Source organism: Rattus norvegicus, chromosome 16 (genome assembly GCF_036323735.1).
Source record: "Rattus norvegicus strain BN/NHsdMcwi chromosome 16, GRCr8, whole genome shotgun sequence".
In the NCBI taxonomy this organism is placed as follows: Eukaryota; Metazoa; Chordata; class Mammalia; order Rodentia; family Muridae; genus Rattus; species Rattus norvegicus.
Genome location: NC_086034.1, coordinates 2,882,344 through 2,899,901, shown reverse-complemented (window position 1 = coordinate 2,899,901; position 17,558 = coordinate 2,882,344). Strand labels below are relative to the sequence as shown.

The 17,558-nt window shown below is 43.4% G+C and overlaps 1 protein-coding gene and 1 long non-coding RNA gene across 31 annotated transcripts in view; one reads left to right on the top strand and one right to left on the bottom strand.

Annotated features, from left to right (window-relative positions):
• The window catches only part of LOC108348452 (uncharacterized), a 54,442-nt gene extending 44,782 nt beyond the window's left edge, over positions 1-9,660 (top strand). For both annotated transcript variants that reach the window (XR_010058543.1, XR_005494741.2), the window contains exon 4: positions 9,378-9,660. This is a non-coding gene — a long non-coding RNA (uncharacterized LOC108348452). The remainder of the gene's footprint in view (positions 1-9,377) is intronic.
• Erc2 (ELKS/RAB6-interacting/CAST family member 2) overlaps positions 1-17,558 on the bottom strand; it is an 860,860-nt gene that overhangs the window by 780,357 nt on the left and 62,945 nt on the right. The gene's annotated exons all lie outside the window — the stretch shown is intronic.

Below are 17,558 nucleotides of genomic sequence, written 5' to 3'. Positions count from 1 at the left end.
CCCCCTGAAACCACCTAAGAAGCCAGGCAACCATGAAACAGGGAAAGAAAAACATTTCTGTGAGTATCAGTTTGTTTCTCAGCCCTCAGTTCCCAAGGCCAAAATCAGGGAAGGTGCATTTAACACAACTGAGAGTAAGGGACCTTTGCAGTTTGGACTCTGCGGAGGAAACCCCATTGAGCCTCACACTTGAAACAGCCATAATTATAACGAACACACACAGGGTATTATTAGATGAAAATAAGGAATGTCTTTTAGCCAACTCATTGCCAATATTATTAAAGGATTGTATGATTTGTTTAACATTTTTATTCCATCCCAATGAGGAAAGGCACACATGTGCTCAGACCAGTCTACCTTTTTAAAAATGTGTTAATCAATCATAGCATATAGACTCAGATGAGAGGTCTAACCATTTTATTACAAAGTTTGATACATACATGTGTGTGTGTGTGTGTGTGTGTGTGTCCCAATTGTTTTAGGGTTTCCATTCTTGTGAACAGACACCATGACCAGTGCAAGTCTTTCAAAGGACAACATTTAATTGGGGCTGGTTTACAGGTTCAGAGGTTCAATCCATTATCATCAAGGTGGGAGAAAGGCAGCATCCAGGCAGGCATGGTGCAGGCACAACTGAGGGTTCTACATCTTCATCTGAAGGCCACTAGGGGAACACTGGCTTCCGGGCAGCTAGGATAAGGGTCTTAAAGCCCAAACCCACAGTGACACACCACCTCCAAATAGTGCCACGCCCTGGGCCAAGCATTTTCAAGCTACTGCACCACCATCACAACCACTACCACCACTGTAATCACTCATAAAATGCAGCAGTTTGGCCCCAGTCTGAGATGTCACAATCCCAGGAACACTCATCACACCAAGGATCTTTCAAATCTTCTAAAGGGACTATACGAGCACAGACAGTAGACTGTCCTGCGTTCTCCTCCTTGTTTAGTTCACTATTCAAATTATCTGCTGTTTTCATCTATGAAGCCTGCATCAGGTCAGGCCGCGGTGTTAGATAATCTTCCTTCCCCATAACAACACTGTAACCTTTGCTAATGCATCCAAGCCCTGAAGTTTCTTAAATCTGAGCCCGTCTCACCATCAAGCTCCATTTCAATGAGAAATACAGTCACCCCCCGTCACCACTGTCTTTCCAAGAGAATCCTAGGGAGAAGAGTATGGCCCATACATCAACACTAGTGACAGGTCTGTGTAAGAGGACAAGGAAGTCACATGTGACAACCTCCAGGTAAACAATAACTCCACGCCTGTGACTTAAATAATTTGATGTGTTGGGGAGAGTAGGAACTAGTAAGTCTCTCCTCTCTCTATGGTGGAGTCACTGTCTCACACTTAATTCTTGTTTATTTCCCACTATGTTCCCCTCTGCAGTGGTTTAAGTGACTGAGAAATGTCCCCCATAGGCTGGGTATTCAGACACTTGGCCCCCAGTTGGTGGTTGTGTTGGGGAGGTTTGGGTGGTGCAGCCATGTTGGTAGAAGTACTATTGATGGTAGTATCACTGGGGATAAGCTAAAAAGCCCCCACACGCAGCCACCAAACCCAGTCACTATTGGGGATGCCAAGAAGTGCGAGCTGACAGGAGCCTGATATGGGTGTCTCCTGAGAGGCTCTCACAGAGCCCTACTGATACAGATGAGGATGCTTGCAGCCAACCATCGAACTGAGCACGGGGACCCCAATGGAGGAGTTAGAGAAAGGACTGAAGGATCTGAAGGGGTTTGCAACCCCACAGAAAGAACAACAATATCAACCAACCAGACCCCACCAGAGCTCCCAGGGACTAAACCACCAACCAAAGAGTACACATGGGGGGACCCATGACTCCAGCTGCATATGTAGCAGAGGATGGCCTTGTCTGGCATCAATAGAAGTAACCCTTGGCCCTATGAAGGCTTGTTTCCCCAGTATAGGGGAATGCCAGGACGTTGTGGGAGTGGATGGGTGGGAGTGAGAACATCTTCATAGGGAAAGGGGGGAGGGGGGATGGGGGGAGGAGGAATGGGGGGAGGAGGAGTGGGGGGAGGGGGAATGGGAGGTGGAAGAAAGGGGATAACATTTGAAATGTAAATACATAAAATGTCCAATAAAAAGAGCACTGTCTGTTCTTCCAGAGGTCCTGAGTTCAATTCCCAGCAACCATATGGTGGCTCACAACCATCTATAATCAAGTCTGGTGCCCTCTTCTGGCCTGCAGGTGCATACATGCAGGCAGAAAGCTGTATGATGTATACATAATAAATAAATAAATGTTAAAAAAGGGGGGGTTGGGGATTTAGCTCAGTGATAGAGCGCTTGCGTAGCAAGCACAAGGCCCTGGGTTTGGTCCCCAGCTCCGAAAAAAAGAGAAAAAAGGCCTCACTAACTTCCAGGTTGCTCTCTCTGCTTTGGGCTTGAGGTTAAGGCTCCCACCTCCATGCCTTCACTTTCTACCTTCCCCTTCGTGATGGACCCACATCACTCTGGAACTATAAGAGAACTCTGTCTTCCTTGGGCTCCCTGTGTCAAAGTATTTTATCACAGCATCAGCAAAGTTACTAATATGCCCTGCTGTGGTTGGACTTTCCCGATAAGACCTTTCTGATACCACTCATCATAGCCTATCGTCTTCATACTGAATGTCTATGGAGCACAATGTGGACACAGGACTACACTTAATACTGAGACAGACATCTGAGGGAGTCCACCCACCCTAACTTCTTGAAGCTTAAAGTGTAGACCTCCTGAAGCGAATGCAAAGGCCATCTTTTCTAAGAGACCTTCTAAGCTTCCTTTCTTTACTATTCTCACGAGAACTCATTCTTGTAGGGATAGACAAATACCCTACTCTGTCTTCTGACCACACCATTCGAAGATGAGGGAATGCAAGAAAATATAAGCCAATCCAGCAGCAGCTATCAGGTGGGAAATACTCATTACAGAAGGAATCTGTCAGCTGAAGGAAACTTTGGCTTCAGCTAACAAATGCAGAAGAAACTGTTCTCATCAACCAGCAATAAGAAACATCTCCAGGACTTTAAGACTATTATTGTTGGGTCCATGGCAACAGCATGTGAATGAGAAAAGCCACTAAATGGTAAATGAAGCCATCCTTCGTACAGCAATAGGTGAGGCACACATGATCCTACTAGCCTGTCAGTGGACATGCACAGAATGAACAACATCTCAGCCTGGACACTAAGCATTAGATTAGTGTCAAATATCTGTTCTTGAGGGGAGTCTGACTGTTGCCTCTCCGCTAACTTAGCTAGTGTTACTCAGGGTACTAACTGAGGTTCTTATCTGATCCACTGTTTCACCTCATCTATGCTCCGGTTCTGATGCTTTAAAAAAAATCCCCTAGGCTGAAGAGATGACCCAGGAGTCAAGAGCACATGCTGGTCCTCCAGAGACCCCAGTTCAGTTTGCGGCACCCGCAACAGGCAGCTCACAGCCTCCTGTAACACCAGCACCAGGAGATCCAATGCCCTCTTCTGACCTCCACAAGTACCTGGACACACATGGTATACCCTTACATAGACACACACAGACACACATAGACACACACACAGAGGCACACAGAGGTGGGGAGGACGGAGATAAATGAAGGAAACTCACAAAATTATGAAAGAAATGGTTGAAATAGATAGATGCCATTCTCCCCCAAGTCTTTAGCTTCCCTTTAAGAAACAAGCAGAAACCAGTTGCTGCTTTAGAAAGACAAGATTCACCCCTTTGGGGAACAAAAGAGGAAGTTCACAATAGCAGCTAGCAACAACTGTATAAGCTCAATTTCACAAACGTTGTCTAATTTTGACGGTTCAGTAAACAACTGGCTGTGGGAAAAAACAAAATAAGGCTGATATTCTAACTAAAAATTATATCAGCTAATGGTAAAAATTATCTCAGGTTACAGTTCTTTTTCCACTCTAAATCAGTCACACACACACACACACACACACACACACACACACACACACACACACAAAGCCAGCCATATTAAACACAAATGTAGAACAGTGTCTTCTTACAATGAAAGCATAATACTACTTTCCTCAAACTTCTCTCCAGAGGACAGATGCCATAATGAGTAGCCACATTTATTTAGATTTTTCTTTATTCAACTTTTCGATCAAGTATATGTTACCCTGCACAAAAGGCCTACACCACTCAATTTCCTGGAGATTCTCCCACTGAATTTTTTTTTGGGGGGGGGGGAGATTACAATCAATTCAATACTGGGTATCTAGTAATGCTCTTATTTCTATGCCAAAATAGAATTCTGTAGCTTTCTTTTCATAGCTTGCCTTTAGAACTAAACTAGCTGGGTCATGCCCTACCACCCTCCTCAATGGCTGAATGAGGAGAACCTTATAAGGTTTTCAAAGAGCAAGAGTAACAAAGGGTGGCAGTGGGCTGCCTGGTACTCTGAGTTCACAAGGACATTATAGACAAAACTAAGTTTAGTGGGAAAATCACACGATTAACTAGTGATGTCTGCATCAGAACCGAAACAGGCAGTGACGGTGTGCTAATTTTCTTGGAGGCAACCTATCAACATACCAATTGAAAGTAAGAGTCAAGAACTGAGACTCATGTTTACCAGCATGGAGATTTGTATGTTCTTTTCATTTTGTTAAGAGCAATTAGTTCATGGAACTAGAGAGATAACTCAGCACCCAAAGGTGTGACTCACAATCACCTGTAACTCCAGCTCCAGGGTACTGGGCACCTCTGGGTTCCACAGGTACCTGCACATGTATGTAAAGATCTGCACATGTATGTAAAGATCCACACACAGGCATTCACAAACACATCGTTTTAGATTAAATATATCTAAAAGAATAATCTAGTTCACAGATCTCATAACCAAGAGTTTAGTCATCTGGCATGATGAAGAACATGGATTATCTGATTATTGGGGACACAGGCATGTTGACATCAGCCAGAAGCGGTAATAACAACCCCAGCAAGGGTACAGGACATCCGCACCTTTGCAGTTGCGTTCTAATAGCCCAGTGGAGCTGCTGGCACTGTGCTGTGGAAAAAAGGCACTGACCCCAGAACATCTGCTTCTGTCTCCAAATGTGACTCAGACTCTGTCAGGATGACCCCTGAGCTTTCATTTCCCCATCAGTGAAATGAGGATAATGGCTCCTGTGCTCATCCCGAAGGAGGCTTGGAGGGTTAAAATGGGAACGAACGCAGGTGAAGTAGTCAGAGTATAACATAGCCCAGACAACTTCAATCTCACACACGGGAGTCACTCCAAAAATAAATCCCTAAAAAGTTCGCTCAGGCCGACACTGGGAACTATTCTCTGCTGAAAGACCGTTGTGATGAGCAGGAGGCAGAGCTTCCCACTGTGCCCTGGACGAAGGCCAGCGCCGCCGCTCCATCCGCGTAGCTTGGGCACAGCGTTCAGGAAGAACCGCTGACTATACCCACCTCCTCAGTGGCAAACACCGCAGCCAGGAAGTGGCACAGGCAGTAGCTGCTTCACAGCAAACCCAGTAGTAACGGAAGAGAGGCCTGGAGGTCAGAGCTGCTGCACTGAGGCAGCCCCTCACCCGTCTGCTCTTCCTCACCTATCTCACACCACGGCTCAACAGCCAACTAAAGAACTCACAGCCCAATCTAAGGAAGCTTCCTTCCTGTGTGACAAAGGGGAGGATGGCACCATTTCACCAAAGGTACTCGGGACTGTCAGGAGGTCAGTGGGTCAAAACTCAGTGGGAGTTAAACTGTGGGATGTGATCAGCGAAATGGAGGCTGCTGGGAACTGGACCACTGACTTCTCAGAATTGTCTACTACAAGGAGTAGGGGGTGGGGAGTCAAAGATGCAGATAGCAAAGAAGGAATCCATGAGATATTCTGAGTCATTGGCAGGGGAAGAAATGGCCCAAAAAGCACAGAACTACATCACATCAGGCTAACTAACTGAGAAGGCGCAGGTCAAATGATCAGAGAAGCAGACTGATGAAGACAATAGACACAGAAACCATGAAGAGTTCGTACCTGTAATGAATACAAAATGAAAACCTACTATGGTTGTTTGAATGAGAGTGGCCAGCATAGGTTCGTTATTTGAAAGCTCTGTCCCATGTTAATGGAGCTATTCATGAATAATTAGGAGGTGAGGCCTTGTTGGAGGAGGCATATCACTGGGCATGGGCACTGAGGTTTCAAAAGTCCAAGCCAGGTCCAGCCCAGCTCTCTCTCTCTCTCTCTCTCTCTCTCTCTCTCTCTCTCTCTCTCTCTCTCTCTCTCTCGCCCTCTCTCTCTCGCTCTCTCTCCCTGCCTGCTGCCTGTGAAATTGGATGTAAAGCTCTCAGCTACTGCTTCAGCGCCCACTATAATGGTGGAGGGCTAACTCTCTGAAACTACAAGCAAGCCCTCAATTAAATGCTTTCCTTTGCAAGGGTTCCCTTGGTCATGGCGTCTCTTCCCAGCAATGAAACAGGAAATAAGACATACATTCTACCACTTTATCCCACTTCAAATCAAGTCAAGTTTGTTATTCAAATCTTTCACATACACACACACACACACACACACACACACACACACAGAAATATGAAAGAAGAATGTTGACTGATACATTGTTTCTATAAAAGAAAATGAATGCCAAGGAAACCTTTCCACATAGAAAACCAACTATATTAATTGATGGTTCTGTCTCCGGTAGATCAAGCTATACGCCAGTTTTACAATGTAAACACATTAATGTTGAGAAACTGCTCAGTGGACCCCTATAGTCCCCATTGTTAGTGATTGGTACTAGCAGGCTTTTATGTATGCATCTTGACAACCAAACAAAGTCAGACATTTGTATTAGAACTGAAAGAAACAAATTCAGGGCCTGCCCAGATGGGTTCTTGTTCAATCTGTTAGTGTCGAGTGCCATAGGTGGTTTATTGAAAACAAACTCAGGACGGTGTGCATGAAAGAGGTGACGGCTAAACTTGAAGCACAGCATCAGTAATTAGGGTGGTCCTTTTGTACTGACACACATGCCAACGTGTGGTGACACTGGCATAGGCTGGTGGCCTGCTTGAGCATATAAGCTTAGTGTTGTGTTCATCTGGCTAGACTGAAATGATGATAGGCCACCAACGACTAACAATTTTTAGTAAGAAATCTTTATCAAGGAAGTATCTTTGGACTCTTGATTTTTTAAGCCGTGTAAACCAAGACTTGGAGCCAGCAAATGACACGATGTCTGTGGACTTTAGAACAACCATCGACACAGTTGCTCAAGAGAGGATAGTGTACGCCCAGTGCAAATTGTGATGCAAGTCTTTAATTCTTTCCTAATAAACAGGTCATCAACTTAAAGAAAATAAGGCCGGTGACTAAATTTGTCTAGAATTTTATACTCTATCTACTGTTCACTTAGAAAATATCAACTGTGAGGCATTGCCACCGTTTCCAGTTTGGGAACAAAGAACATGGAAGGAGCGGCAAGGGGAGTAGGAAACAAAGGGCAGGGAGAAAGTTTCAGCTCCATGTCTGACAGTCAAGATGCGCGTTGTCAACTAAGCAGATGTACAGAGACGACTAGATGATGACCAGGTGATCTATGCGTCACTTGAAAAAGGGAGGGGTTCAGAATCTGAATCTGTCTCAGAGGTAGGGATGGAGGTTCATGTGAGGGAGAGTGTGCTAATAAGGCACCCGTGCACAGCAATAGGTTATCAATACATTGTGGAGAACATCTCTCAATGGGGAAACTATGTACCTAAAAGTATATATTTTTTCTATGTCAAATTAATTCAAATCCAGTAGATTTTATGAAAAATGTTGAAAACAATACTTCCCTGTCTCCTGGGCATTCATAATGTCCCAAGTCATACCTGGTGTGAGATTAATTTTCCAGTTCATGGATGTCATTCAATTTATATCCATTCAAATACATACCTCTCATCTACTTGCACAAAGCATGGTGGAGCAGGTAACATGCTATGTAATATACGCAAGTAAACTTACTAGCCGGTAGTACTGGTTCTTGGTGGTATCTGCTGGAGAGGCAGACACAGGAGAGCGTGCATTCAAGTGAACATAATAGAGTCCAATGGCAAAGATTCTCTACTCTACTAGACAAGAGGCACTTCAAAGACATGGGTTAAGCACATGCACATGTGGAGGCTGGAGGAAATCAAGGCTCTCCCTCTCAGGCTCTTAGCCTCATGGCCTTGAGACAGGGTCTCTCACTTACCAGTGGCCAGCGAGCTCTTGGTGTTCATCTTTCCATCTCCCAGCTCTGAGACACACACAGGCATGCATGGCCTTTTACACCAGTGCTAAGGACTCAAACTTAGGTCCTCATGCTTTCGGAGCCCCTTCCTTACTCAGTGAGCTAGCTCCTTGGCCTCAGAAGGAATAATATCAAGATCATCAAGGTGAAAGTTAGTTTCTAGCGGCAAGGATGTACATAAGTTAGTCCATGGCTGCCCCTGGAACATTAAGTACCAGAACGGTTGCTTTTCTCTGTGGTGTTCTCTAGCCCTTGGCAATGATAGCATCTGCTGTGTCCTTGGTTTTGCATCATGAATGAAGTCAACTTTCTGGACTATTTGTATTCAGTGTGATGTTTTCTCACAACTATGCAGCTTCTGTTTATCTTCTGGGGCTCTGAGCAGGACATTTAAGGAAAGAAGTGATGTGGTTATACACAATGACTCAAACACCCATGCTTTTGTAGAAAGGAGAAGACAACCCCACTGACTCCCAGAGTGAAATGCATTCTGCCCACACATACTAGGGAGTCATCAACTTCCCCCAACTCTGTTCCTCTGCCTTGGCTAGTAGACTCAGTCACCCTTTATGTTACAAACCAGTCATTCCCTTCAGAAGACCTTCCAACACAGGAAAGTTCTGATATATTCCAAACATACCTGTATTATCACTAACACAATTTATAATTTATCATTCATATATATGCATATGTGAAGATATATATATGCCTGGGTGGAAATTATTATGCTAGATTAACCATTTCTCTGGTAGCTGAAATTTCTATAGACAAGCAAATAAAAATAACTTTAAAAGAATTATTTTTTTTCCTTTGTTGGCTCAGTGGAAAATAAGACAGGGAACATAGAGGAAGGCAAGCATGGAGGCCTCTGTCCCATGGCCCTCCTTTCTTCTCCTCCCTTCAATGAGCCACGTTCTACCTCAAGCTGGTCATCAATTCTCCTATCTCAAATTCCTCTTGGAGTGTAAACTCCTAAAGGACAAAGGCTTCCGATTATCTTTTCTCCAAAACACACAGCAGGAGCAGAGCTTTCTATAAGGTGTTTCGTTTTTCACACTTACGTGTGTGGGTGTTTTTTACATTTACTTACGTGTGTGGGTGTTTCACTTGCAGGTGTGTATGTGCACCACACTCGTGCCTGCTGCATGCGGAGGTCAGTAAAGGACACTGGATCCTTTCAAGCTGGAGTTACGGACGGCTGTAAGCCACCAGGTGGGTGCTAGGAACTGAATCTGAGTCCTCAGCAAGCACAGCGAGTATTCTTACCACGAAGCCAGCTCTCCGGCCCAGTCAAAACATTTTTGCTCATGATCATTTTGCCCAAGAAATTTTTACCAGGCATAAAAGTTAGGTGTACTGACAAAGCAATTACTGACAATAAACCATAATGAAATTTATCTCATGACAACTTGTTGGCTTACACACAACTTCACCATTTACTATAAGAAGAGATAAATTGCCACACAAAGGATGAAACCTTGACAGTATTTAATACTGCAGGATGTAGAGCGTTCAGTGTTCAGCGTGGTGGATTGATATTGCTATTCTGCTATCAAGAATGTTGAAAATGCTGCTTTGCATAAGTGCATGGCACTGCAATAGCAGAAACACATCTAGGGCCATTGTAGAAACTGTTGAGAATCCTGTCCTAATTCCACGCCAAGATCCATTTCATCATTTTTTTAAATAAAACTGTGTAGAGTCTAATCTGAAACTTACACGCTGGGGTAGGATAACGGGATGAGGCTGAAGGTCTTTGTTCTCTGTGTGTGTGGTACCTGCACCACAATTCAAACTATGCAGTAGTCTCAAGCTGGCACTGAGGTGTCTCGGGAAGGAGTCACTGACGCTGCCTGGAGAGATGCATCCGCAGTGCGAAACGTGTGTGCTGCGTGTTTATCCAGGGATGCAGGGAGGTTACGCAATGCACCACAGGCAAATGCTGTTCGAAACACCATGGAGTCATCACACACTTGGTCTTTTAATTCATCTTTGGTCACTACACAACCCGAAACCTTTCACTCGCTAAATTTCTCATAACTCAACATTCACAAGCAACCGATCTCACACGAGGTTGAGACCAGCTCACAAAGCTATGTTCTAAACAGCTTCGGCAATGCGTCAGGAGTTTTGAAGACTATGTTCTGCCTTTGAAAGTTAAAAAGGTGGTTTGGGTTTAAAGTCTTGACAGTAGAAAAAGCATAGTTAAGGGCTGGGAAGGGGCCATGAGTAGCTGAGTTCTGGTCTCCAACAACTAGGTGTTCTTTCAGTGTGGCAGCCTAAGTCTGTGATCTCAGTGTTAGTGTGGGAAGCAGGGTCTTGTTGGTCAGCCATTCAAGCCCAAACAATGACCTCCAGGTTCAGTGAGAGAGAGACACTGTCTGGAAAAAAATAGGTTGGGAGCAGCAGAGGAAGATATCCAACATCAGTATTGACCTCTGCTCTCTACACACACACAAGTGGGAACATTCATACATACCTGTGCGCACACACGCTTACACCAGAGACAGAGACAGAGACACTATTTTTAAAATGTGTGCTGTAGCCAATGAGATGGCTACAAGCCGAATCACCTGAGTTCGAGCCTAGGGACCCACATGGCCAAAGGAGAGAATCAAGTCCCCTGGTTATTTTCAGACCTCCATCCATGAGGCATGGCACATACTCCCCCTATATAATATATACATACACATTTGCAGACAGACAGACAGACAGGTGGGCAGGAAGATAGACAGACAGGTCAAAATGGTTTAATGTGTTCTGGGCATAATGGTGTGTACCTAGAGACCTAGCTTCTCATGAAACTGAAGGAGGAAGATTGTTTAAGTTGAGGGGATCAAAGTCATCCTAGGCAACATAGTGAACTCCCATTCCCCCCTTCCCCCAAAATAAAGTAAGCGGGATTCCTAGCCCCTAGTGACCAGCAGTGACTTTACATGGTCTTGGCTATTCTTTCAGAGGAAAGTGCACATAAACACATGCATGCTGTGATCACACAAGTGGGAGCTTACACCCTGTTCTACAGCTTTTGTCACTTTCATGTAACCATTCCACTGCTTCTTGTTTACATATAGACAACATATAGACAGAGTGAGCAATAGCTTATCAATGTGTTTTATGATTAGCTGTACCAGAACAAATGTTTTAGCCAATAGCCTACCCAGAGATACCTTATTTTTACATTAATTAGGTAAAAATCTAGCCGTGCTTCATATAACAAAGGAATCAACAAGATAAAACTGGAGAGATGGCTCAGTGGTTAAGAGCTTTGACTGCGGGATTGGGGATTTGGCTCAGTGGTAGAGCGCTTGCCTAGCAAGCGCAAGGCCCTGGGTTCGATCCCCAGCTCCGAAAAAAAAGAATAGAAAAAAAAAGAGCACTGGTTGCTCTTCCAAAGGTCCTGAGTTCAAATCCCAGCAACCGTTACATGGTGGCTCACAACCATCGGTAATGAGATCTGATGCCCTCTTCTGGTGTGTCTGAAGATAGTGACAGTGTACTTATATATAATAAATAAATATTTTTTTTAGAAAATCTGTGTGTGTCTGTGTGTCTCTGTCTCTCTCTGTCTCTGTCTCTCTGTCTCTGTCTCTCTCTCTCTCTCTCTCTCTCTCTCACACACACACACACACACACACACACACACACACACACACAGCACATGATCCAGGGTTGCCCTGATACTCTACACACCATCTTGCTGCTCCACCACACATTGTCTTATTCCCAAACTGGCCCCATAGTGCAAGGATGGCGGCTCCAACCCAAGCCCCAAGGTCCACATTCCACCCGAAGGGAGAATAAAGCAAGGATGACACGCCTTTTCCTTGTGTGCCTCCCAAGCTGGATTTATGATTTGCACTGAAGTCTCATTAGTTATATATTAGTAACATGGTCATAATTTTACATGGAGAAGGTTGGGGATTTTAATTTTTATTCCGTGCAGTTATGCGCCCATCATAAACTAGGAGTAGATGTGTACTACTGCGGTATCTGGGGAAAGCAGAACTGGAAAGGCCACAGTCTCACCAGAAGCGAAGCCAAGAGGAGCAGCCTTCCACAGCCACCTTGGTGTACAAGTTTGGGGAAATTATTGTCAAGTTACTCTAAGAGGAACAGAAGAACCTGGCAAATCCTATTGCGGTTCTCATGCTTCACAGGTGCTGATTAAGGCCACAGGGAAGTGAAATTTTCTTGCCAAAAATCACAAAACAGCCTCCAGAAGAGGAGAAATGTCAAACAGAATAAGAGAAACAGATTTTGAATTTCACATTACAAAACCAGATGTTATTCTGTGTCACCTATGGTATTAGAGACATCTAGCCGTTCTTATGTTGACTCCAGTGATGGCTGAAGTGGAGATGGCACTGAATCTTATATGTTATGCCACATACCAACAGCCCTACCAAGTGGCCAACAGGCAGACGGTCTACACAGCATGGATACACGGACAGAGGGGGCAGAATTAAAATTCCATCCAGGCCAAGGGGTGATTCTGTCATGTTTCTCAGGACGGTATGCAATTTAAAAATTGTATGCTGTTCATCTATGGAAAATCCTGCCTAATATTGCTTTCCATGCTTGACTGAGGTAACAGTTCTATGGAAGAAAAATAACATAGATAAGGGGGAACCAATGAATTTACATTAAAAATATGTCCCTTACATATCTGATATTCAAATTAAACTGGACACCATATATTTATATCTTCCCAAAAAATCTGCCATTTTTATAGCAAATTTAGAATTTAAATCTCCTAATTTTCAGTCTAATTTTTACCCCTTCCAACATGGCCATGTCAGATGTGTTAGCATTTCTTCTAGGTTCTGCCCAACAGTTACCTAGCAACAGCCAGGTAGAGCCTGGATTGTTATAAAAGGACTGTTTGCTCTCTCTCTCCACATGTTCCTGGCCAGCTTCTTCCCTTCTTTCTCTTCTCTGTCTTTCTCTGTCCCCCTCTCTCTTTCTCTGCCACTATTCCCTTCCCACACCCCTTCTTTTATCCCAAATAAACCTCATTTTTATACCAGCCTCCGTCGTATGGCTGGTACCTTGGGGGGATGCCTCAGCATGGGCCCCCTGAAGCCACCCCCTCCCAATGCATCATGCCACTGCATTACAGAACATATACTCAGTCAGTAAGTAAGGTAACACCAATGATGCTTACCCATAATCCACAGGCAGATAACATGTCTCACAGCAAAGTTTTTACAAGGACTTAAATATCACACAATCTGTGCCATATGTTTGAATTAATTGGATTTTCCAGTGTCATAGATATATAGGTGGCAGGCCATCCTCGCCACACAGGTTACACTCTTGAGAGTCTGTCCATGCCCATGTGAGCCACGGACCAATGCAGCCTCGCACATGCTGAGACTGCACAACTCCCGACGAGGTTCTAGTTGACTGCACATGCACAGAGGAACACGAGCTTGGAATATGAGTGGATGCTAAAGTCCTGAGAACACCTTCACAGTTCAGAGTCACTTACTTCAGGGAAGGACCGTAGCTGGGGTGGAGAATCAGGCTGAAAAGTCTCAATCACACCAGCAAACTATTTCATCATATTCTCTACCTGTGGCTTTTAAAAGTTAAAACTTAACTAACAAATTAGAGCGTCCTCCAACGCTCTTCCTGATTATGAATATATTTTTCTAATTATGAATAATCTGTCTCCCCCATATGCTGTGGAAGCACGGCAGAACTTTTCATATAAAACAATCCTATAGCTCCACACACACATTCTATAACAAGATCAAGAACCTTAGCTCAAAGCGCATCTTTTTCACTCAAGGAACGTATGTTATTAACCTGAAAGAGAATTATTACAGAATTAACTTTCCAAAATGTAAACCACTGGCCATATTCCCACCCCACCTGAAGGAACCCGATTCTTATCTAGCCTCGAATTTCAGCAACCAATTTCCAGAAGCACAAAGTACAGAGAAAGGTTTCTAACTCTCTGCAGGGACGTAATCAACAAAATGCAAGCTGCTGGAAACGCCACAGGACAGACAACCTAGATCTTCAGTAACTAAGTAACAAGTCGGGGCAGGGGATACAACATAAAACACCAACCAATCACAGCAGGTAGTCTTTATCTGAATACTGAATCACACTAACTGTTTTTAAAAATGAAATTAAAAAAAAAAACACGTTTTATACTTAAGAGACAATGGGAAATTTGAGCACTGCCTGAATTAGTTTCTTTTTTTTTTTTTAATGCCACTTATTTTCCATTTATGTGATAGCTGCATTACAGTCAGAACTTTCTCAAAGTTTCTTGTCTTTCAGACACTGACTGATCAGTAGGGTATCTGAGGTAGGTAGAGGAGGGAAAGGTGAATTGATAAACTAGGAAAGGGTGATGACGTCATCAGTCCTGTTTATACTTCTTCATGTTCAAATCCTCCATAAAAAGTTTAGCACATAAAAAAAATTGAACTAAAATTGAAATGTTATATGCTAAGGTGATTTCAAACATTTAAGTTTTCTATAAACCAGCAATATCAAGACTTCTCTTCTAAAAACCAACTTATTTTCTGCCAAAAAACTGTCAACAAACAAACAACTTTGCTAATACCTGTTTCTACAATGTTAATTATTCCGTGGAGAGTTTTTAGTCTGCTAAATAATATAATTAGAACCTCAATCAGCTATGAAAAGGAAACAATAATTAACTATTTCTGCGCACACACACACACACACACACACACACACACACACACACACACACTTCCTTTCTTGCATCTTTTGGGTTTCTCCCTCGGGCAAACACAACAGTAAAAAGCAAACAAGTTCCAAGACTGGTTCCAAGGGTGTGGAGGTAAAACAGTGCTTGGAAAACAGAACTTTTCAGCTCTGCTTGAAATCATACATCCCAACAGCCCAGCTAATTTTAAACTATACCACTGCCAACCTCATTTGGTCTAGCCAGTTTGTGAAGTGAGTGACTGTTCAGAAGTTACTCTCACTTCACAAATTAAGAATCGGAGACTTGTTATGCCCAAAATTAACCTGTAAGCCCTCACCTGCCTAGGAACCAGGTATCTTCCTGGAACACTGGGAATTGTAGTTCTTGGAAAAGAGCAAAGTCTCATGGGAAAGCCTCATGGCCTATATAGGTTTGTCCTTATAAGCCTCTGCAACATGAGGCTTGAAGCCATTCCAGCTTGGAAATTCCCGGAAATGGTCTTGAATAAAGTCATCCCTTGGTCAATATGTAATATTTAATATAGTTTACCTAAATTTGGCCTAAAATAGTAAAATGTGTTTCCTCTAGCAAATCTCAGATTTAACAGACTGACTGAGCCAACAGATCTGCACACTGTGAAAAAGAGTCAAATTACAAGTGACTTATATCCAAACTTCCTAACTACTTGATCAAACATTTGCCCCTCCCTAACATAAACACATGGTCATGTACAAGTCATTTTCAATATAAATTATTATTCTGTAACCTGGTCAATACTTTTCTCTCCTTCAACATCCTTCCTTGTAGACTATCTCCCCCATTACAGTGTTTCAATGACCATAGCTGCCTCCGTGCCTTGTCATCCCAAGTGTAGTCCATAGACAGCAGCATCAGCCCTACCCAAACACTCGTTAGACAAACAGAATCATGAGCCCATTCCAACCCCACCAAATCACAGTCTTCATCTTAAGAAGACGACAGATTACCCATGTACTCTGAAGTTGAAGTATCTCCTGGAAAAACTCAAAGAACTGTGTTCAGTCGTTTCAGAAGTCCATACTTCTCCAGACTACATCCTCAACCTTCAAGGATCTAAATCTCCAATGATCGACTCACTGCCGTCGCGTCTCACACTTATATAGAACAGAAGAGTATTGCAAATGAAACACATGCGTCTGACGATTCAAAGTTAAGTGGCTACTAATGGTCTATTACAATACCCTCAGATCAGAGGCAACTCTCAACCCTCATCAGAGAAGCCTCTCCCTGCCATTGATGGCAGTAACACAGAGATCTTCCCCAATTTGTCAATGTGCAGAAAATAAAGGACTATAGCATTCTCGGCCTTAAATGGGACAGGCATAGTAGAGCCCTCTCCTCAAGGCTCATGGATCTTTGTGGAAGAGGATGCAGAAAGATTGTAAGAGCCATTGGTGGTCCATAACATCGAGGAAAACAGTGTCTACAAGCACAACAGAGAAGAAGCACATGCAAATTCACAGCAATCATGGCAATACCACAAGCATAGAGGGGTACAGTAAGGTGGACATGAAATCCCATCGCTGGCTGAAAAGCTATCAGCATTTTATGGCTTCTAGGAGAGAGTCGTGTTTCTTTAATGATGTGAATTCAGGAAATAAGATGCGTCTACAAAGACTCACTCACTGAAACTACAGTGATGTGGAAACATAAGAAAGTTATGAGTCAACAGGCTAATTACTTTCTCTCCCTGAATAGCCATTCCTTGCCCATCTCTGGATCAGAACTAGCATCCCTTATGACCAGCAGATAAAAAAAAAAAAAAACCTTTTGGACTCTATTGAATTAGCAGACTACTAGCTTTCACCAGCCCGAAGCTAACGATGTCATCCAATAGCATCTGAGACCTATAGAGCTTCCCCCACTTACTGTAGCCTCCGCCAATATATGTTAAGCTTGTCTTGACATATGACTTCTTTGGTTTTGTGAACCTATAGAGCTTGGTGAATCTGTTTCCATGTTGGAACATGGAATTGGAGGTAACCCAAATCTGTGTTCTTCAACTATGGTTACTCAAAATGGCTCCAGAATAAACTACTTCTCACTCCCTTTCAGGTGAGAGCTGTGGTTTTTTTGAATCAACAGGTATGACACCAGGGAAGCTAAGCACACCCCAAGGGGCCCAAGACTAATGTAAGACAAACTGAACTACATGGGGGAAAGAAGGAAAAAAAATGCAATGTCCATGTTGAGTGGGAAGAGTGTGGTAATGGGAGCAATTGGGAATATGAAGTGAATAGATCTAGAATACGTTGTATGGAGTTCTCAAAGGATTAATCAAAGAATGGGTGACAAAGTTTATGCTTCTCTTAAAAAAGAATGTATGAAGTTGGTGTTTCAAGAGAGGTTGAAATGAGGTCACCACAGTCTCTGAACTGAAATCCCTTGGCATGTATTTGTTTTACAGTTATGTAATAATTTCCTGTCAGCCATATCACAACAAAGTTGCATTACAAACCTGGTCAGCAGCTTCCTTAAGCTTTCTTCATTGAACTGTAGCTAATTCATACATACCACAGACCTGGGGTGGGTGGCAGGAGTAGTCACTGAAAGCTATA